We start from the raw sequence: 24,284 nt of genomic DNA on the forward strand, positions 1-24,284 counted from the left end.
TTTCTTTATACTGGAAAACAAAGTTTTACTCAGTTTAGAATGCCTAATCAGCTGTTATAAAGACTTCTCAACTAAATAATTGGTTTATATTTTGGATTATTACCTGAAATAATATATGACTTGGTATACTTAAAAAGTAATGATTGAAATAATAGGTATTAGCCATCTTTCCATCAATTTGAGGATTTCCCTATTGTTTTTTAAACCTGGTTAACAATTCCCCTGAACTTTAATTAAAACAAAAAAGATATATGGTCATTTCACAAAGATAACTGTATAAATCAACCATCTCACCTCCATTATATATATATAAAAAAAAAGCTAATGCAGATGGAGGCACCCCTAAAATTAGAAGACCTATATATAATGCCATGACACACGCTGCATAAGTAGCTTTGATGAGAAGCTGTATTTTTCTAGGGGTATTTTTAACCAAGTGAAGAGCAATTATTGGCCGTGGAAAGACAAAACTTGGTGTTGCAACACCTGGGGTGAAGGCCCTGCTCAGTCCCTTATTAGCTAGGAGATGTCAGGTTAGTCACTTAATCCTTCTAAGCCTCATTTTCCACAGCTGTCAATTAAGAAAAATAGATTACTTCAGAGAGTGTTTGGGGATTCAAATTATATAATGGAAATATATATGCTTTGTAAATTATAAAATTATCTATGAATGTTACTTAACGACATTTTAATACTAAAATCTGGCTGTACAGGTTTTAGGGATTATTTAAATAATCGGAAAAGAAGGCTGGGCGTGTTGGCTCACGCCTGTAATCCCAGAACTTTGGGAGGCCGAGGCAGTTGGATTGCCTCAAGTCAGGAGTTCGAGACCAGCCTGGCCAACATGGCAAGACCCTGTCTCTACTAAAAATACAAAAATTAGCTGGGCGTGGTGGCTGACGCCTGTAGTCCCAGCTAATCGGGAGGTTGAGGCACGAGAATCCCTTGAACCCAGGGGGCAGACGTTGAAGCAAGCCGAGATCGTGCCACTGCACTCCAGCCTGAGCAACAGAGTGAGACTTGGTGTCAAAAAATAATAATATAATAATAATAATAATCAGAAAAGAAGAGCATCAGAAATTGAACTTGGCACAATTAAGTATGAAGCCCTCACAAGCCATGCTTGCTCCCAAGGCTGGTGGACCCACTCCAGGACCCCGTGCCCTCTGGCTGTGGAAGACGCACTCCATGGAGACCTGCAGGCTGAGGAGACAAAGTTCAGGCTTCTTGTTATTAGTTGGCTTCCTCACTCACTGTGCTGGGTTCTGGAGATATAGTGAGCGCAAAAAGCCAAGGCACCTGCCCTTCTGGAGCTTAGCGTCTAGTACAGGAGACACACATTTATCAAATAACCACTCAGATACCTAAAAACAGGAAAAAGCCTTTAAAGACAGAGTTCAGAAGTTCTGAATAGTGTGAGAGTTGGACTTAATCTATTTTTTGATGTTGTCACTGTGGTTTCCAGAGGAAGTAACATTTGAACTAAAATATAAAGAATGATTAGGCAACAACTAGATTTGGGGAGAGGAGCAGAAATATTCCAGGCAGGGGGAAATGCCTTCTAAAAGGCCTTGAGACAAAAGGACCTGGAAGGTGAATGTGTTGTTGGAGCCCAAGCCTGGTGGCTGCAGCAGAGGCCAGCAGGGGCCGTCTTTATCTAAGAGAAATGGGTCTTCATTATAGGATTTAAGGGAGAAAAAAGATAAGATTACTTGATTTAAGTAACACTGTGGACAATGGATTGGGGGATGGGGAGCAGGAGTGAATAACAGGAAGTTTGATTAGTATGATAAGTTTAATTTGATGAAGAATTTGATAGTGTCAAAAGAAGTAGGAGTGATATCCCGTATCTATGGACATAGATTACAAGAGTTTAGGGATAAGTCTTCAGGGCTTTCAACTTTAAGGTCTCAGTAGAGAAAGACAAGACTGAAAGGAAGTGGTAAGAAAGCAAGAGGGACCTTTAGAGGGTTTGTTTGGAGTCAGGAAAAAAAAAATGCTACTGAGTGTTCAAATAAGACCATGACTGAAGAAAAATGCTCATTGCATTTAGTGAGTGGAGGTCATTAGCAAGAACTATGTCAGCAGACAGATGGGGACAAGAGCCAGATAAAGACTGACAGGGATTAAGGAAATGGGATCAACTTGTTTTTAAAAATTGGTTGTGAAAATTAGAAGTAAAAGATCATAACAGCTGAGAAGAAAACTGGTGGGGAACTATTTGGGACATTTTATTCACCCCTCAAATTATAAGAGCCACGTCACTTAGTTTATTGGTCTAGAATGTCTTTCTCCCTTCTATTTGGGGTAAAGTTGGTCCTATTTAGACTATAGCCTTAGAGAGTATTTGAGGAGGAGGATGGAGATTGGATGAATATATATATAGACTATTAAATTTAAAAGATGAGTGAGTTATTCATTCACTCACTACCAACAAGCCCCACACCAGGGCTTATGGTTTCTAAAAGCTGCTTTCAATGGTATGGTTGTGGAAGAACAAAAAAAGACGCAACATTTCTTCACGTAAGTCTGGAGCTTCCCTCTCATTCAAAGACTTCTTTCCTCACCACTATGCACAGCCATGTCCTGTTGCTTCCTAACACCTCTTGTGGGTCCATCTCACCCATCTCTGTCTTCAATGACTTGGAAACTTTCCCCTTACCTAGTCAGGTAAGGGCCCTTGGGGCCCCACTACTTGCTCTGTCTCAGTCACCATGATTCAGTCCTTCTCTTACTGAGGGGAGACTTCCTCAAGCCTCTAGCCCTTGGTGTTATGCTAGTCTGTGCTATGTTAACCAAAATGAGATTGCAGACCTTCTTGTCACTCTGATAGCTTTCCACTATGACTCACTGATAAGACACATGTCAGAAGTTAACAATTGGAGCTTGTCTTGCAGTTCCTGCTGATCCCAGCTTACAAACATAGGTTCAACACCTTCTTAGACTCTGCGGCCTTTTCTGGGAGTTTTCTTCTAGCTGAACAGACCTGTTTTAGGGAGTATAGTATATTCTGCAACTCTGATGTATTTTCTAAATGTAAATTTATTTTCCATTACTGACCTAATTTATTGGCTAGTTAATGAAAATAATGAGAATCCCTAAGGATCCCAAATACTTTATGAAATTTAAAAAAAATTAAAGAGTATTCTGGAAGCCATTTCCCTACTCCTGGGCTGCTGAGCTCTCAAGTGAATCTACAGTACAAACATGAAGGCTGTATCTGTGGGGAATGTGTTGGCTTCTGTCTTTGAAAGGAAACAAGACAAATAACTTGTACATGGTATTAATATATTTTCCAATTTGGAAAAAATCCATAACTTAAATCAGAAAATTGTACATTGTAAAATAAAGGCTGGGCACGGTGGCTCATGCCTGTAATACCAGCATTCTGGGAGGCCAAGGTGGGAGGATCACTTGAGCACAGGAGTTGGAGACCAGCCTGGGCAACATGGCAAAACCCTGTCTCTACCAAAACAAAAAACAAAAAACAAACAACAACAACAACAACAACAAAAACAGGCATGGTAATGTGTGCCTATAATCCAGCCCCTGTAATTCCAGCTACTTGGGAGGCTGAAGGAGGATCCTTCGAGCCCAGGAGGTCGAGGCTGCAGTGAGCTATGATTGCACCATTGCACTCCAGCCTGGGAACAGAGTGAGACCCCTGTCTAGTATAAATAAATCAATAAGATACAATACAAACCAGGACAAAAGACGTGAACAGATATTTTTCTGAAGAGGATAAATGGATGGCAAGTAAGCAGAAGAAAAGATACTGAACATCATCAACCATTAGAGAAATGCAAATTAAAACCACAATGGAGGTCAGATGCAGTGGCTCATGCCCGTAATCCCAACTTTGGGAGGCTGAGGCAGGCAGATCACTTGAGTCCGGGCATGTGAGACCAGTCTGGGCAACATGGCAAAACTCTGTCTCTACAAAAAATACAAAAATTAGCCAGGTGTGGTAGTGCACGCCTGTCATCCAGCTACTTAGGAGGCTGAAGCAGGAGGATCGCTTGAGCCTTGGAGGCGGAGGTTTCAGTGAGCTGAGATTGTGACACTGCATTCCAGCCTAAGTGACAGTGAGACCCCTGTCTCCAAAAAAAATTTTTAAAAATGAAATAACACTACATACTTAACAGAATGGCTAAAATTAAAATAATGACAACACCAAGTGTTAATGAGTATGTTCAAAAACTAGATCACATATACTTTGCTGGTGGGAAGGTTACTTTACTAGAAAACAGCTTGGTAGTTTCTTATACATTTTAACATGCAATTAAAATTCAACCCTGCAATTGCACTCTTGGGCATTTATCCTAGAGAAATTAAAACACATGTTCATACCAAAACCTGTACATGAATGTTCATAGCAATCCTTATTTGTAATAGCCAAAAACCTGAAACAGACCAGATGTCTTTCAACGGATGACTGATTAAACAAATGGTGGTACATCCATACCATGGAATACTACCCAGCAATAAAAAGAAACAAACTATTGATACAACTTGGATATTCAGATAATTGTGCTGAATGAAAAAAGCCAATCTGAAAGATTATATACTATATGATTCAATTACTGTGATTTTTTGAAATGATGATTTTATAAATGGACAGATGAAAGGTCTATACATAGAGAGAAGTGAGTGTGGTTACAAAAAGGCAACAAGGGGGATCCTTGTGATGACAGAATTGTTCAGTATCTTGACAGTAGTTGATATGGTTTGGCTCTGAGTCCCCACCCAAATCTCATCTTGTAGCTTCCATAATTCCCACATGTTATGGGGAGGGATCCAGTGGGAGATAATTGAATCATGGGGTTGGTCTTTCCTGTGCTGTTCTCATGATAGTGAATAAGTCTCATGACATCTGATGGCTTTAGAAAAATGGGAGTTTGCCTACACAAGCTCTCCCTTTGTTTGCCACCAACCACATAAGATATGACTTGCTCCTCTTTGCCTTCTACCATGATTGTGAGGCCTCCTCAGCCACGTGGAACTGTGAGTCCAATTAAACCTCTTTCTTTTGTAAATTGCACAGTCTTGAGTATGTCTTTATCAGCAGCATGAAAACGGACTAATACAGTAGATTGGTACCAGGTGGGGGATGTTACTGAAAAGATACCTGAAAATGTGGAAGCAACTTTGTAACTGGGTAACAGGGAGAGGTTGGAACAGTTTGGAGGGCTTGGAAGAAGATAGGAAAATGTGGGAAAGTTTGGAATTTCCAAGAGACTTGTTGAATGGCTTTGACCAAAAGCCTGATAGTGATATGGACAATCAAGCTGATAAGTGATAAGGTCCAGGCTGAGGTGGCCTCAGATGGAGATGAGGAACTTGTTGGGAACTGGAGCAAAGGTGACTCTTGTTATGTTTTAGCAAGGAGACTGGCAGCGTTTTGCTCCTGTCTTAGAGATGTGTAGAACTTTGAACTTGAGAGAGATGATTTAGGGTATCTGGCAGAATAAATTTCTAAGCAGTAAAGCATTCAAGAGGTGACTGGGGTGCTGTTAAAGGCATTCAGTTTTATAAGGGAAGCAGAGCATATAAATTTGGACAGTTTGCCACCTGACAATATGATAGAAAAGAAAAACTCATTTTCTGAGGAGAAATTCAAGCTGGCTGCATAAATTTGCATAAGAGGAGTCGAATGTTAACCCCCAAGACAATGAGGAAAATGTCTCCAGGGCATGTCAGAGGTCTTCACAGCAGCCCCTCCCACTGCAGTCCTAGAGGCCTAGGAGAAAATGGTTTCATGGGCTGGGCCTGGGGTCCCCATGCTGTCTGCAGCCTAGGGACTTGGTGTCCTGTGTCCCAGCTGCTCCAGCCATGGCTGAAAGGGGCAACATAGAGCTCAGGCCATGCCTTCAGAGGGTACAAGCCCAAAGCCTTGGCAGCTTCCACGTGGTGTTGAGCCTGAGAGTGCACAGAAGTCAAGAATTGGGGTTTGGGAACCTCCGCCTGGATTTCAGAAGATGTATGGAAATGCCTGGATGCCCAGGCAGAAGTTTGCTGCAGGGGTGGGGCACTCATGGAGAACCTCTGCTAGGGCAGTGCAGAAGGGAAATGTGGGGTCAGAGCCCCCAGACAGAGTCCCTACCATGTCACCACCTAGTTGAGCTGTGAGAAGAGGGCCACTGTCCTCTAGACCCCAGAATAGTAGATCCGCCAACAGCTTGCACCATGCACCTGGAAAAGCTGCAGACCCTCAAAGCCAGCCAGTGAAAGCAGCTGGGAGAAAGGCTGTACCTTGTAAAGCCACAGGAGCGGAGCTGACCAAGACCCTGGGAACCCACCTCTTGCATCAGCGTGACCTGGGCATGAGATATGGAGTCAAAGGAGATCATTTTGGAGCTTTAAGATTTGACTGCCCTGCTGGATTTTGGACTTGCATGGAGCCTGTGGTCTCTTTGTTTGGCCAATTTCTCCCATTTGGAATGGCTGTATTTACCCAATGACTGTACCTCCATTGTATCTAGGAAGTAACTAACTTGCTTTTGATTTTACAGGCTCATAGGCAGAAGGGACTTGCCGTGTCTTGGATGAGACTTTGGACTGTGGACTTTTGAGTTAATGCTGAAATCAGTTGAGACTTTGGGGGACTGTCGGGAAGGCATGATTGGTTTTGAAATGTGAAGACATGAGATTTGGGAGGGGCCAGAGGCAGAATAATACAGTTTGGCTTTGTGTCCCCACCCAAATCTCACCTTGTAGCTCCCATAATTACCACATGTTGCAGGAGGGACCCAGTGGGAGATCACTGAATCATGGGGTGGGTCTTTCCTGTGCTGTTCTCCTGAGAGTGAATAAGTCTCATGACATCTGATGGCTTTAAAAAATGGGAGTTTGCCTGCCACCATCCACGTAAGATGTAACTTGGTCCTCCTTGCCTTCCACCATTATTGTGAGGCCTCCCCAACAACGTGGAACTGTGAGTCTTTCTTTTGTAAATTGCCCAGTCTCAGGTATATCTTTATCGGCAGCATGAAAACAGACTGATACAGTAATAGTAGATACAGGATACCTACATGTGATAAAATTGCGTAGAACTACATGCACACGCACACACACACGAGTATAACTAAAACTGAGAACATTCGGATAAGTTCAGGGGATTGTATTAATGTCAATGTCCTGGTCGTGATATTATATTACAGTTCTGCAAAATGCTACCATTTGGGAAACTGGGGAAAGTATAAAAGGAGTCTCTCTGTATTATCTCTTAAATTGCATGTGAATCTATGACTATCTCAATAAAAAGTTTCAAATAAAATCGAATACAAAGCAAATTCTTACCGCAGTCTGTACCATTTTTTGCTTAGATATGCCTCTAAGCAAAATGGTGATGAGGAATGTTCATTTTTAAGCAAATATTTTGCCATGCAAAGGTTAAGACAGCTGTGTCAATAGGCTACCCCACCACACAAGCTGGAAAGTGATAGTTTAAACAGTCTTTTTATTCAGATAGTCAATGAATACTTTATATTCTTTTCAAATAACATGCCAGTAGCCAATTCACTATATGAAAACCACAATCATTAATTTTTTCCAAATCTGCTTTTTTTTTTTTTTTGGCAATCCACTTCTATGAAAATGTAGTAGGAATTGCCATCTGGGCAGGAGTTTGCAAAAGGCTCTTTAATTTGCCCAACAGAATGCTGACTTTGCTTTCTACACAAAGAGTAGTTATGTGAGGAGCTCCTATTAACCTACAATCCATAATCCTATGATTTTAGGAGCAGGCTTGGTTATGAATTCCCTTCTCTGCTCCTCTGCTCATAAACTCATCTAAGATATCCGAATCATGAGAAGGGCACTCATTCCTCCAGCTTCTCAACAGTTTGCCACCATAGCAATCAGATCATGTGTTTAAAATCCCATTACTAACTCTAACACAGACACTTTCACGAATGTAATTTAACATTTTATCTTCTATTTTAGAAAGGATTGTTCATAAGAAATAGCCATATGAAGACTTTTTCTACATTTTTTAAAGTATGAATACAATGTGTTATCTTCTATATTATTAAGTGTCTCATATATAATGAGTTTTTTAAATCAGGAATTTCTTTTTCTTTAGTGTTGGGGAAAACAAAACACCCATTTGGATAGAAAAGTATAATTCCTTAGATTAGATAATGAGAAACATATAATCCAACATGATTTATTTTTGCCCTGACTACCGAGAAACTCAGATGTTTTGTTCTCATTTACAACTTTTAGCCTAGCCAAAGCTGCTCTCTCCTCTTATTCTAAGTATAAAAGTTGAATTTTTAAAAATGTTTAGATTTTAGCCAACTTGACTTTATTTGAATCCTGACAATTAAATAAAATCATTTTTGTAATACAACTTTAATTCTTTTTTACAAAAAGATAAACAATATACTTGAAGGAAATAAGCCTATTAAAAGAATATGTGAGGGTTACTTCTTGTGCTTGTGTTTCCACTCGAAAACTTAAGACTCAGCGATGTTTAGTTCCCCATTTTAACAATTTCATGTATTTTTCTTGATTTAAAATAAATTGATTGCTCAGATGTGAATCTAAATAACTAAGCCTAATTCATGTAGTGGACCTTAAAAAAAATAAGAAGAAAACACCCTGTCAGAGATTCTCCAGATGGTTTTGTTTCTGACGATAAATAAAATAAATGACTCGTGCATAAATATATATTCTGCTTGGGTATAAGCAAAATCACATAGGAAGAAAACTTATGATCATTAAAAAGGTGTGTATTAATTTTTAAAATGACTAGGATGCAAAAGTCACCATTGAAAGCATCTTTTTTTTTTTTTTTTTTTTTTTTTTTTTTGAGACAGAGTCTAGCTTTGTCACCCAGGCTAGAGTGCAGTGGTATAATCTCAGCTCACTGCAACCTCCGTCTTCTGGGTTCAAGTGATTCTCCTGCCTCACACTCCCAAGTAGCTGGGATTACAGATGCACACCACCACGCCTGGCTAATTTTTGTATTTTTAGCAGAGAGGGGGTTTCACCATGTTAGCCAGGCTAGTCTTGAACTCCTGACCTCAGGTGATCTGCCTGGAATGCATCTCATTTCTAATCTACCAGTTTGCAAACCAAAAAGCAGTGATAAAGGACATCACATATTTCTTGGCTTTATGGAGCAATCTTTGTTCTGACCCTCTTCCAAGAGTTCAAGGACAGGTTTTAATTCTGTAACAGTTGGTCTAAGCTCCTGCCAAGAATCGTTTCCCAATTCCTCTCCATCTTTATTTCTGGTCTTATATCAAGAATGACTTTTATTAGAATTTTAGAAAACACTGGATATAGACCACTGGGCTATGTGATCTTCCAACCTGATCCTCTATCTCCCCTTTCAGAGGCCACTTCCATCTTGAACTTCTTAGCTGTGATTTTCACTGGTTTCTCTTGACAGAAGTTCCCAATGTCAACAGTTCTGGGTGGTAGATTTTGGTAACTTCTCTGGTTTACCATGGCTTTCTTTGATGAGGACTCTTGCAGGTGATAGTTCTAATAATGACCAATCTTTCAACAGTGTTCCTCACTTTAGTACAAATCTACCATGACCTTACATCTTAACTGAGGTCTGTTTGTGCAAGTACAGACCAATACAGGAAAACCCAAACATTATTACTCGGCTCATTGCAAAAACTCCAGACCTCTACCTTTTTGCTCATAAGCTTTTTGATCCCCTTCATCTTATTCCCGGATTCCTGCTTGATTTTTGGATGCATAACTGATGTGTTTTTTGTTTGTTTTTTCTGATTTTGACCTCAGCACATTTCCTTAGATATATACTATAGACTAAGCTCTCTGGGTACTTCCAATTCCTATAGCTAAATAGTAACGATCTTGTGTAGTACCCCATAAGCCTGTCCCACTCTCCCTTTAACCCCATTATGAGGCGCTACAGTTCTTTCAAGGATCATATTCAAAGCCTCTTATGAATGCTAATGTCCAGTCCTTTAAGGAGGCTAGCCCTAGTAAAGGTAGAGAGGAGATACTCAGAGCTGCCGCACAGACGTCTGCTTAGACACAAAGCAGAAATCCAATTCAGATATAAAGGAAACTTGACCAAACACTCAAATTCTCTTTCATTTTTCTTGCTTACACAGGGCACTCATCCGAATTGGATCACAGGAGCACCCTTAGCTATTTTTTGGTTCCCCCAGCTGGATAAATTAACTGATCTCTAATGGTCAAATAGGATACCGCTTATAAGATTGATTTTAAATATTTTACTTAGGTGTTCCTACCACAGTGGCCTGCTTTCAATTCCCCATGTACACCAGATTCAATTCCTCATATACACCAGATTCAATTCCTCATATACGCCAGATACAATCGCTTACTAGGAATTACACAATCTGGCTTCTATTCACTTCTCCATACTCATCCTTTGCCATTTCCCTTCTCACCCCAGCCACAGTGATGTTCTTTTAGTTTTTCAAATGTTCTCACTGGCATCTAGGAATTCATAGCTGCATTTGCTTTCAACTGACCTTTTATAGCCCCAGTTCTTATTCATCCTTAGGTCTTACCTCCCTTAACAACACCTCCTTAGCCCAAGTTTGAAATGTATAGTCCAACTGTATGTATACATGGTGTGGGGCTGTAGAGTATCATTATTTAACAAGAATTAAAATAACATTTGTTTAGCATTTTCAAAATGTTATCTGTTACACCTGGTTACTTGATAGTCTCTGTCATTAGACTGCAAGTTTTGTGAGGTCACAGGCTGTGTCAACATGGAAAATGGTCAATACGTATTTGTTAAATGAATGAATAATCAAACTATAATTTTCCAATAAATCCCTCTAATGAAGTGTCTTACTTCTACTTAGATTGGCTACACTATGGGAATATTTATGTTCTTTTGTGAACATGAAAAGCTTACCCTGCTGACCTTGTTTGACCTCACCTCCCTATATCAGTGTTATAGCTAGGCTTTGTTTTGACAGTGAGAAGTAAAATGTGGTGGCCTTGGTTTTGAAGTAAAATAATATCCCGAAATAAGAAAAAAAGCTCAGACAGCAGCTACACCACCATAATCACAGACTGAGCCTGTAGGCTTCGATTGAAAGATACTTGAAAAGCCATTCCGTTCTGTATCCTTTAAGTATGAAAACATTGATTTTGACAGTTTGTAGTTCAAAACACAGAAACCTCAAAGTTGGCAGAGAATATTATCTAGACGGCAATGTCTTCTAGATAGGAATGAATTATCATCTCATTCCCACAAAATATCCTATCAGTCACTTTTGTTATGATTCTACCACACATTTGAAATTGAGAGGATTTTAATAAACAGTCCAACTTTTCCTCTTAACTTTAAAACAATGTTTTTGAGAGTCAGTGGAAATGACAATAAAGATTTGAATTTGTTTTCCTCTGGCCAACGCCAAACCCATTTTTGCAAAATCACCAACTGTGGTATGCTCTGCTATTTTCCCCCCCACAGAAAAGTGTTTATGTAGCTAACCAAAATAGAAACAATCCCTGTAGTCAGTTCCCTTGGAAATGAAGAAAACATTGGCTCTTCCTTCAGAAAGAGGATGTTGGTCCATGGGAACAAGTACCAGCAGTGAGTCCTGACCAAAATACAGGGAGCACTGAGGTTTTTTTAAAAAATCAGATATTTGTATCAGAACAGGATTCAGCTACTTCAGAAGGTTTAATACCTGTTGAGAAGAAATACATTTAAGTCTTGAGTTCATCACATCTAATTAATAGGTTCAGTTAATCAAATTTTTGAAGATGTACCATTTTACCCCTAAATCTTTTAGCAATGAAAAAAATAATCATTTTAACCTCTAACTTCAAAAATCTAGAACTTTCAAATAGTTTTATTATTAATGCAGGCAACTGCCCAAGCAAATACATTAATCTTATTCAACATCTTCAAATCCCCAAATATTGTCCTGAGACCTGAGATCAGAACATTCAAACCACAGATCCTACAATTCTCAGATTCGTTCTAAGGTCCTGGAGCATGGCTAACTCAAGAGCCAGTATAGTGAAATGGAGCAAAGGGATGGTTCAGTGAACAGTGAGACCAGCCCACTGGGAATCAGATATAGAAACAACTGTTAATGATGAGAAAGAAGAAAATATGGCCAATTCTAGACTTGAGTTGAGCCATAGACTATCTTAGGACACTAACCCAAGGAGAGATGTCTGAGGCAGATAACTCATTAGCATTCTTGAGTTGAGAGCAACTTGACAAAAAAGGGCCAGCCACAGGCAGGAAATGTTCTGCTTATTGCTCTGAGCAAGATGGTCTTCTTTTTACCTGTTGCACATCCATCATGTGTGCTATCTAGTGACAAAGCTGTCTTTTTATGCATCTTGAGGCCAACATCTGTGCCTTATAATAATCTATACTACCATGTAACAATGCCTGGCACAGAATAATATGCAAAATTTTTTTAAATGGATGAATAAATGAATGTCTATAACACTCAAGTTACAATACTTGAGCTTCAATGGAACAAATCACTGAAAAGTATACCTTTGGCATCATTCAAACTGTATATTTAGATTATATACAATATACAATTTGTTTCTTAATTAATGCCTTTGAATTCACAACTTTAAGGAAAACAGTAAGTCACCAACAGAAAAATGTGAGACCATGTCTTCTTATTTGGAGTATGCTGGTATTTAAATGGAACAATACTCAGCATTTTAAAACACACAGTTTGGAACTATTTCTGCTCTCTCATGTTTGCTTATCTTCATCCTTGTCACCAGCACGGTCACACCCTGTTTTTATTCTACAGCATTAGTTCACCGTTAAGCAAAATGTAGTGCTTCCTCTCTTTGGCAATCTTCTGTTCCAGCTTCCTCCACAACTACCCCCATCATGCTCATTAAAGCCACCTTTCACCATCACTGTTCAACAAAACATCTATTAGCAATAAGAACAATATTCATTGGCCTTTATTATCTCTGGAACATGACAGACATATTAGATTAACTAATCTTAAAACAATATTTTACAGATAATAAAGCTAAGAGTTTAGAAAACTTACATAAATTGTCTATGATCACATGGATGTCAAAGCTGCTGTCCTTAAAATATAAATGGAACTCAAAAGAGGGGTTAATGTGGGAGTAGTAAGTTTGGCATTGGCAGGTGACAACACATTGGTAATTGTTGAAGCTATGGAAATGCATGAAATAACTAATTTAGGGAGACAGCACTGAATAAGAATAAAGGATGCCAATGTTTACAGCAGCACAATCCACAATTGCAAAGAAAAAAAATTGAGCAATAGCATTGATTTTACAAAGAGGTCAGCAAAAGTGAGGATTGAAAAAGAGATTCTGGATTTGTCAATTATAAAGTTACTGGTAATTCTAACAAGGTCATTTTCTAAGAAGTTGTGGAGATAGAAGTCAATTTGAATAAAAAGATCATGAAGATAAGAGAGCAAATATAGACAAACGTTATACAAATTTTGGTTTCAAAGGGAAGAAGAGACAAAGCAGTAATTTGAGGTAAAGGCAGAATCAAGGGAAGATTCTTTTAGTCTTTTTTGGCTTGTTTTTAAGGGGGAGGAGACAACATATAAAATATGAATATGAAGCCACAGATAATTGACTGAACAAAGGCCTAAAGCGGGAGGGGAAGGATTAGCTTGGGGACATGAGGTGGGAGGAGGTAGTGGTGGGTGACATTATAAATACTGGAAGGATAGAGAAGGGAAATAATGGGCTTTATTTTATCCATGACTTCAGAGGTAACATCATACAGTTAAAATGAGAAAATGAATAGGATAAAGAGTTACAGGAAAATTGAAAACATTTGGGACTATCTTAGCATAGAAAAAGAAAAGAAACTAAAAATAAATAAAGGACTGCCTGGAAGAAACAAGAGCCCTGATGGAGAATGGGAATCACCATAAATATCTCAATTTTCCCTACAGAACCCAAGGTTGGCAAGTTCCCTGTCTTAAAATCATTATTTCTAGTAAGAGGATTTGAAGATGGAAGCCAGATTGGCCAGGTCGGGAGGTTCCACTCTGTGAAATCAGCCGCATTCAAGACACAGTAAGGGTTTAAAAGCCAGATGCAGTGCTCAAGTGGTACGACAAAGTAAACACCTAACTTTATCTTTGCCTTCTCTACCTCCATCTCTTAGTCATTCCCAGAGTATGGTTATCCTTAACTTTCCTTTCTTTCTTCTTACCTATTTTTCCCCAAACTCTACCCAAGTTGTGCCAGTCATAAAAATTACAGCAGAGAAATGCATGTGTATTGTTTACAAATCTATCACATGGTTGGTGAATATTTTTATTTTATGTTGTCTCAAGTCAATGTGGAGGATAGAAAGCCAGTCACAAGACTGAGCAATCATTCCTAAGACCTGCCAAGCAAAGAATCCTGTTGCAGAAATGTTGATGATGCGGGAGCACTTCGTGGTTTAACTGGGTTGCTAATCATAACATTGCAACTTTGAAGATTTTCTTTGGACTTGTAATTCCACATGTATTAATAGCACTCCCATGTCTACAATATGAGTTTAAAATCATTTTAAATTAACTTGCATCTATGTAGTAAAAAATTATATTTAAGTATCCCCCAACCCCAACACACACACATTCACCTTTAAAAATTATCAACTTCTCGCTTAGTGTTTTATTATAACTTTATTTTAGTTTTATCTTTTGAAGTATAAATTCACTTTGTTCCTAAGAAATTCCTGAAAATAAAAACTTATTTCAAAAGTGTCAATCTATAATGCTTTGTTTTGTTTTAGATCAGAGGTTTCATTTTAAAAGAAGTAATTTTCAAAAGCCATGAAAGTTCCTGCCTCATAGCCAAGTTAAAATAAAGAAAAACCTTTACCAGACAGCACTTTTCAAGCCATGTATGAGATAGTCTATCTACTTAAATAAATCACATCTGTTATTAAAAGACAATAATAATTTTAGTATTTACATTTTACATTAATTCTGTTAAATTATTTTTATTAATTTTTTTATTTCTTGTGATATAATTTTAATGGAATTTTACTGTAAGTTAAATAACCTTAACTTTCTCTTCTATTTCAGAGTACTTGCCTAATGATGAGCTCTCTAAATTTGCCATTTCTGGAATCTACACTAATTCTGTTAATACTTTTAGAATGGCCCGATTATAATTCTCGATAATGCTACAAACTTATTCATGCTACAAACGTAATTTGAGGACTAGCCGGACACTGTGATAGACATGATAATCCAGAAATGCACCCTACCTTTGCCCTGGAAAGCCTCTCTTCCCTCTCACAGACCCTAACCCTCTGTGTGAGGGATCCTCAACGCCTTTCTCCTTCAGAACTCGGCTCAAACATCCCCTTGCCAGAAAGGAGACTCGTGCACTGCCCCCATTGAGCTGTGACAGGTGCTCCCCTCACCAGCATGTACTTTGAATTACTCTTATAAAGTCATCCTGCTGCATAATAATCTACTTTTCTGATTGCATCCTTCACCCAAATGCAAGCTCCTCCAAGGCAGAGTGCATTTCTGGACAGCAACTGGGGATCCATGAAAAGGTCAACATGGCTGGATTTTTGGGTGCAAAGGAGAAGGGGGGGGCTTATTCTCCCTGACTTTATAGTTAATTGAAGACTGAATTTTAATCCTAAAATTCAAGTTGCTTCCACATTGAAAAGAAAAGTTATATCTAAGAGTTTGAAGTCACAGCTCCTCTGTTTTTGAAAACAAGATGAAAATTTGTCTTTTAATCATTTTTTAACTTAGGGAAAGGAAATGTTCAAAGAACAAAATTTTAAACTGTGGCGCCCTTCTGAGGAGGAAAGTCACATACAGCAGAGGGAGCAGAGGGTCCGCGATGCAGGCCGAGCAAGAAGCAGGGGAGCTTCAGGACTGTGAGTGAGTTCTTTCAGAGCATCAGGCTGCAGTGGCTTGACAGGGCTGTCCCAGAGATGTTTCCTAGTAATGAAGGAAAGCCTTACGAAGGGCTGTCTCCTTCCTGATTATTTTACTTTTAACCCAACACAACAAATAGAAGGCAGATTTCCCAAACACACCAAGGAAGTTGAATGGCCTGAAGAAAATCTGACATCTGCATATCAGCATGGACTAGCTCTCAAATACTTTGCATGAATAATAAATTTAAATGGCAGCTCAAGCAGGACAGGCAGATGAGAAAAACAAAAAAACGAAAACCCAAAAGCCTGGCCAGGAGATAAGTACCTGATAAAATCATTCTTTTCAAGGAATGCCAGGAACCCAGATTTGAAGGTTGACCATGTCAACCTCTTCAGTCTCTGGCTCCTCTCAAGAAAAAAATGTGATAAATAGATAAGACTAAATTATAATTAGCATTTCAGTAGTTGTTTATACAGTACTTCAAGGTCCTTAAAAGCAGTTCTTTCTAAGCCTCTTAAATGTTTAGGCATGCTATTAATCTGTGTTATAAAGATGACAACTTATTTAGCAAATGTACACAGCAGTCTAGCCAATTATGACGAACTTCAAAATAGCAGAGTCCAAACCAATAGACTTTATTGATGTGTGTTTGCCCATGCTACTAATTTAGCATTTGAAGTTAAATTTAAAAGCAAAGCGCTTAATGTGAAGCTGCATCAGTTATTAACTAACGACTTATACATTCTTACACATTAAGTACATATATACAATGCATTTTAAGATGAAAAGAAAACTTTAAATAGGCCGGGCGCAGTGGCTCAGGCCTAATCCCAACACTTTGGGAGGCCGAGGTGGGCAGATCACCTGAGGTCAGGAGTTCAAGACCAGCCTGGCCAACATGGTGAAACCCCATCTCTACTAAAAGTACAAAAATTAGCCGGGTGTGGTAGCAGACCCCTGTAATCCCAGCTACTCGGGAGGCCAAGGCAGGAGAACGCTTGAACCCAGGAGGCGGAGGTTGCAGTGAGCCGAGATCACACCATTGCACTCCAGCCTGGGGGACAAGAGCGAGACTTTGTCTCAAAAAAAAAAAAAGAAAAAGAAAAGAAAACTTTAAATAGACTATAAAGTGTGATGAACTCCCTAGTCAACTGGCAAGTGCTCTCTTTTCCAAAAGATTCAAGCAGAGGAGGATCAGTCATCAGATAGGAGGTATCCAAGGCTCCCACTGCTTGGGAGGCAGAACTCTCTAGATCTGGGAATCGCAGCTCTAGATAGGGGCCAACTCAGGAATTACTGCGAAGCCCTTGAAATCTTCAGATACAAAATATACCTCAAGACGTTCTAATAAAAAGTTTTGGGTAGAGTTCTAGAGACAGCAGATTTAAAACATGGGTGAGGCTCTGACAAAACTTGATGATAGTGCAGATAGTACACTTTGCTGATGATTTCAAAATCTAAGCTAAAGCACTGCTCCCAAACTAAGAATTAATGTGCTGCTATAAGCCTAAACTTATAAAAATCATTGTTAAACTCTGCTTTCTAAGTAAGACCTTTAGGGGTACTTTGACTCTTTTAGTTGTTAAAGCCAGTACTAAATTGGATATTATCTCCATCCAGCGTAAATGTGTTCACAATTTTATAGATGGGAAGCATGAAGCCAGAGAGATAAGGCATTTTCCCTACATCATACAGCAAATAAATGACAGTTTGTAATATAATTCAAATATCTCCATTCAATAACTAGAAACCACAACAGTCATATAGCTAACCATTCTTGAGCATGGTTTTTAATTCTTTACATGATTTTTTGTATTTATTTTCCAATCGATAATGTAGGTACTATTGTCATTCTCATTTCACATCTGGGGAAATGAAGCACAGAGTGGCTATACAGCCTCTTCGAGGTCACACACAGCTAGTAAAAAGAGGCAGGAGTGAAATTCAGCCAGCCTATCTCCCCAGTCCATGGTCTTAACCACTATACCCTCACCCTTTATTTTTCTACCAACTTCCCCATTGTAACCGTTTGTGGGTGCTGTATCTATTAGATAACCATAAATGACCCAGGTGTAGAGCAAGTCCTCCAACAGTGCAAAGACAAAATGAAACCACTAGGGTGTCTTTTTGTCTAATTATCAATAACCAGGATCAGCCCAAAGGAGGCAAATGTACCCCCAATTCCCCAACTAGCCACAATTCTTGTCATCACTTGTGGTCTCTTGGTTCAGGGCCTCAGTGCTCTGAGAATTTCTAACTCTACCAGCATTCACATTAATTTTACTGAGGCATTCTCTCCATGTACACAGTTGTTTGTTTTATAGAAATGTAAACACATTTCACCACTCACTGTTGCTTAAATACCTTCTATGATATTCTTGCCAAATGGCCTGGAAATTTGAAACCTCCCATGGTAGCTCATTCCATGTTTGGACAACTTTAAATGTCAGAAATTTCTTCCTCACATTGAAACTAAATCTATCTGTAGCTGCCTTTTATTTTCCCTAGTTAATAACTTTTAGGTTTAATCTGATTTTTCTTATTTTGAGCATTTAATAAAAATGACAGACCTTATCTCCAGGAAAAAAAAATTTAGACATGAATAAAAACTTGTACAATCTTTGGGGAATTGCAGCGTTCTGAAGGCCTATGAATGGTCTATGGACTTTGGACTTAGAAACTCTCTTTTAATAACAGCCCTTCAAATACCATAAGGTAAGTGTGTTCCCCCGCTTTACTGATGTACTGTGTTCAAGTACTTATACCTGTCTTCTCTCTCCACGGAATTGCATCTGCTTAGATTTTGCTGCCCATTTCAGCCCATGGAAACCTTTCTAAATCAAGTTCTATGATCTAATCTATTCACTTCCCCTCCTTGGAGTTGTTTTTAGGCTTCATCAGCATGCTCTAGTCTTTTCAACACAGCCAATGGAAAGATACGGGCTGGGAAACAGCTGGAAACAAAGCACTGTAGTTGGCAACTAGCAACCTGCCTCTCAAAGAATGTCATTCAGTGTAAATAGGATGTGTCCACGACATTTTTTGCAAAGATCATTTACTGCGACCAAAGTCCATGAATACACAAGGAAGTGTGCATATTTAACAAGCAGAATATAATCATACGCAGTTAACTTTATTCCCAAGAGAGACCTGCTTTTGTTCTGTTTTCTTCTAGGTTGGCTAGGTCAGGAATTGGACTAACCAACTCAGGGAGTATGAAAACATGTGAGCCACATGATTAAGAGCTTAAGTACTGATTGCAAAATTTCCTTTTATAGTCTAGCATGTGACCTTATGAAACTCACATATTTTCCCAGGTCTGAAGACCCCAAAACTTTTAGCCTTCCTACGTACATAGAATGGCTACCCAGTGGCCATTCTTTTGGCTTGAAAGATTCTCATGATCATTAATTTAAATGCCATGTTTGGTATTAGGGGATACTTTAGTAGTTTAATTTACTTGTTTTAAAATAAACTTTTTCATGGCTTTGAGGGCAACTTTTACTTCTAGTGTTCTAGAGTTTTATGGACAAGTTCACATTCACCCTGTCCATGTACTCCATAGATTTTATAAATGAAGTCATATCCCTTTTAAAGTTTATCACTTCAAAACTAAGAGTTGTAAGGAAGCCAGCATTGAGGAGTAGAAAGAAAATTGAAAATGATCTGTCAGGGGACCCTATTCTGTTATTAACCACCCAAGAGATTGTGGACAATTAAATTATCCTTTCTGGGCCCCTTACTTCTCATATGTAAAAAAAGAGGTTGTGACTTCTTCTCTAAGGCCTCCTCCATTTTTCAAAATTCTGTCATTCTCATTTTCTTAAATTAGAAGGGTGTACTAAACCATCAGAAGTAAGACAAACAGGCCAGGTGTAGTGGCTCACCCCTGTAATCCTAGCACTTTGGGAGGCCGACGTGGGTGGATCGCTTGAGGTCAGGAGTTGGAGACCAGCCTGGCCAACATGGAGAAACCCCGTCTCTACTAAAAATACAAAAATTAACCGAGCATGGTGGTGGGCGCCTGTAACCCCACCTACTCAGGAGAATCACTTGAACCCTGGAGGCCGAGGTTGCAGTGAGCCGAGATCGTGCCCCTGCACTCCATCCTGGGAGACAGAGTGAGACTCCATCTCAAAAAAAAAAAAAACAAAAAACAAAACTAAGACAAAGAGCAGCATCTGGATTCCTTTCTGTGCATTAAACTTCAAAACAAAGTATTATTTTAATATACAAGGGCTATCATACAATATAATTTCATTTTATTCATGGTACATAGTAGATCACAGGATACAATCCCTCTAACCCAGTGGTTCCTAAACTTGGTTGCAGGTTGGAAACACCTGGGGAATTTTTTAAATGGCTTTTGCCTAGATCTTACTATATTAGCCCATGTTCACACTACCATAAAGATACTACCTCAGATTGGGTAATTTATAAACAAAAGAGGTTTAATTGACTCACAGATCTGCATGGCTGGGGAGGCCTCAGGAAACTCACAATCATGGCAGAAGATGAAGGGGAAGCAGACACCTTCTAGGCATCAGGAGAAAGAACGCCAAGCAAGTAGGGGAAACCTCAACCTTTAAACCCTCAGATCTAATGAGAACTTGCACAAGAACAGCATGAGGGAAACCGCCCCCATGATCCAATCACCTCCCACCAGGTTCCTCCCTTGACACAGGGAGATTACAATTCGAGATGAGATTTGGATGGGGACAGAGAGCCAAAATCTTACCCCCAAATCGTCTGATTTAATTGGTAAAGGGTAATAAGGCCAGATAGAGCAGCAAGAATATAAAAACTTCTGCAGGTGCAAACAATTGTTCAAATCCAGAGTCCTCAATTCTGGCTGCATACAAGAATCACTCAGTGATTTTTCACACCTGCCAATGCCCAGCCCCACCTCCAGATTCTGATTGAATTGGCCTGTGGGACCTGGGCCTTGATAGGCTTTAAAACTCTCCAGGTGGTTCTGATGTGCAGTCAGCGTTGAGAACCATTCTTCTATTCCCTACCACACAAGTTCTATCTAGTTGATCATCCTGACCTCCTACTCCATCCCACAGTGGCCACTCATTGAATGAAAGAACCTTGGACCTTATTACAAGGTACAACTCTACCTTCATTATATCAACCTGGTGCCAACTTCCTGCTTTTTCTCTAGAATCATAAGCCTTTCATCTTGTCAATTAACCAAAGCTCCCTATCCTGTGACTTGACTTGTTTTTTGATCTCTCAAAAGCTTCTTTTCAGATTGCAACCCCGCTCCTTTCTATCACCTCCTGTCTGCTTCATTCATCACTCTCTCCAGTAGTTTGAGTGCTTTTGCCCATTACTTCAAACTTCTGGATTATCCTGACCAAACAATTGTTCAAATCCAGAGTCCTCAATTCTGGCTGCATACAAGAATCACTCGGTAATTTTTCACACCTGCCAATGCCTAGCCCCACCTCCAGGTTCTGATTGAATTGGCCTGTGGGACCTGGGCCTTGATAGGCTTTAAAACTCTCCAGGTGGTTCTGATGTGCAGTCAGCGTTGAGAACCATTCTTCTATTCCCTACCACACAAGTTCTATCTAGTTGATCATCCTGACCTCCTACTCCATCCCACAGTGGCCACTCATTGAATGAAAGAACCTTGGACCTTATTACAAGGTACAACTCTACCTTCATTATATCAACCTGGTGCCAACTTCCTGCTTTTTCTCTAGAATCATAAGCCTTTCATCTTGTCAATTAACCAAAGCTCCCTATCCTGTGACTTGACTTGTTTTTTGATCTCTCAAAAGCTTCTTTTCAGATTGCAACCCCGCTCCTTTCTATCACCTCCTGTCTGCTTCATTCATCACTCTCTCCAGTAGTTTGAGTGCTTTTGCCCATTACTTCAAACTTCTGGATTATCCTGACCAAACAATTGTTCAAATCCAGAGTCCTCAATTCTGGCTGCATACAAGAATCACTCGGTAATTTTTCACACCTGCCAATGCCTAGCCCCACCTCCAGATTCTGATTGAATTGGCCTGTGGGACCTGGGCCTTGATAGGCTTTAAAACTCTCCAGGTGGTTCTGATGTGCAGTCAGCGTTGAGAACCATTCTTCTATTCCCTACCACACAAGTTCTATCTAGTTGATCATCCTGACCTCCTACTCCATCCCACAGTGGCCACTCATTGAATGAAAGAACCTTGGACCTTATTACAAGGTACAACTCTACCTTCATTATATCAACCTGGTGCCAACTTCCTGCTTTTTCTCTAGAATCATAAGCCTTTCATCTTGTCAATTAACCAATGCTCCCTATCCTGTGACTTGACTTGTTTTTTGATCTCTCAAAAGCTTCTTTTCAGATTGCAACCCCGCTCCTTTCTATCACCTCCTGTCTGCTTCATTCATCACTCTCTCCAGTAGTTTGAGTGCTTTTGCCCATTACTTCAAACTTCTGGATTATCCTGACCAAATTTCTCCTATGATTCCAAGCAACTACTATTAAAGAGAATCTAAAAGAGACATCAAACTGAAAAAAATCTCATTATGGCCAACAAACCAGCAAATGCTGGGCATAATATAGCAAGAGAATTAAAAACTCACACACATGCATTAGAATGATTTATAAAACTATGACACTTTCTTCCATGGAAACTTGGTTGTAGTTTTGGCCATGTGCTTTAAGAAAAATAAGGATCAACCCAGAAAAAGAACAGAGATGAGAACTGCATATTATCAAGGGAATTAAGAAGTTACCAAAAGAAGATGAAAGCAAAAGTTAGAACTTTATTATAGAAAAATGCAGGCTGAGGGTGAGTCATTTGTAAATGGGGACTAAAATTATATTGTTTCAACTATGGAATACAAAGGTGAAAAAAGAATGTTCTAGGAAAAATGAAAGGTAATATCACATAGTAATTATTTTTAAAACCCTAAAGTGCTTGTACAAGGTAAAAAATAAATAGGTTTGCTGAATGCTTAGGTAACTTTGATTTTTTTTTTTTTTTTTTTTTTTTGAGATGGAGTCTCACTCTGTCGCCCAGGCTGGAGTTCAGTGGCACGATCCTGGCTCACTGCAGCCTCCACCTCCTGGGTTCAAGCTATTCTCCTGCCTCAGCCTCCCAAGTAGCTTGGGACCACAGCTGCACGCCACCACGCCCAGCTAATTTTTGTATTTTTAGTAGAGACGGGATTTCACCATGTTGGCCAGGATGGCCTTGATCTCCTGATCTTGTGATCCGTCTGCCTCGGCCTCCCAAAGTGCTGGGATTACAGGCGTGAGCCATTGCACCCAGCCAAATTTGACTATTGATTGAGGCATAGCGGAGTTTGCAGAATGTAAGAAAAAACATACTAACATGCACCCACTGTCCTGCACCCACTGTCTGGCACACCCCAGTGAGATGAACCCGGTACCTCAGTTGGAAATGCAGAAATCACCCGTCTTCTGCGTTGCTCACACTGGGAGCTGTAGACCCGAGCTGTTCCTATTCGGCCATCTTGGCTCCTCCCCCAGGGAGACCTTTAGGAGTTTTTAAAGCATCTTCATATGCATGTTCTTCTTCAAGTCTTATAGAAAAATCAGAAGTTAGTGGTGTTCTGAATAATTTGAGGCCAGTATTGTGAAGGCATCCATCATCCGCTCCCACAAAAGTGCCTTTAAGATGCTGTCTGAAAGTCATACTGTGCCAGCCAGACCTTTACTCTAGTGGTATTTCTATTCTTGTGACCAGAGGTGAATTTACCACGAAGCTAATGAAGCTTTAAGGTTTAACCTCCTTTTTTGCAAGAGGTTCTTTCCAAAGCCCTCAAGAGCCTGGCAATGGTTCCCATAGTCATATGTTTTTGTGAAGTAGCAAACATAAATTATTGTTATTTGTTGTAATTTTTTATCTTAAATATTTACTTTTGTACATACTCTGTATTGGTAATTTTGTATTATTTTTCTTAAAGATGGAATATGTACTCACTTCTGCTTATGATCCATTATTACTACATCATAGTGTCCTGCTAACCACTGAAAGACCATTAATATCCCCTCCTCCTTCTCCATCAACACTCAGCCTTTGCATTTTAGCCATTCCTTGCTCTCTCATCAGCCATCTTCCTCATTTCTGATGACGGCCTCCTCACAGAGAATGTCTTTCCAGAGAAGACACAAAGCATTAAGTAAAGCTTTCCAATGATTCTTTTACTCTCTAAGTGGTCTTTCCCTGTACCATTTCTCGTCCTTTTCCTCCATCTTAGAGAAGTTGAAGAACTGGACTTCCACATCGGAACTCCAACCTCCTCCTTGAAGGACCAGCTCTCCCCTCTCAGTCCAGTCACCCTCCCTTCTCTTCCTATGACGGAGGGAGTGGGGGCTTTCCTGCTGCCTTTGGGTACACTCAGCGTTTTCAGCTCTTATGGTCTCATTTAGCAGTTTCTCTC

Source organism: Pan paniscus, chromosome 13 (assembly GCF_029289425.2).
Source record: "Pan paniscus chromosome 13, NHGRI_mPanPan1-v2.0_pri, whole genome shotgun sequence".
Taxonomy (NCBI): domain Eukaryota; kingdom Metazoa; phylum Chordata; class Mammalia; order Primates; family Hominidae; genus Pan; species Pan paniscus.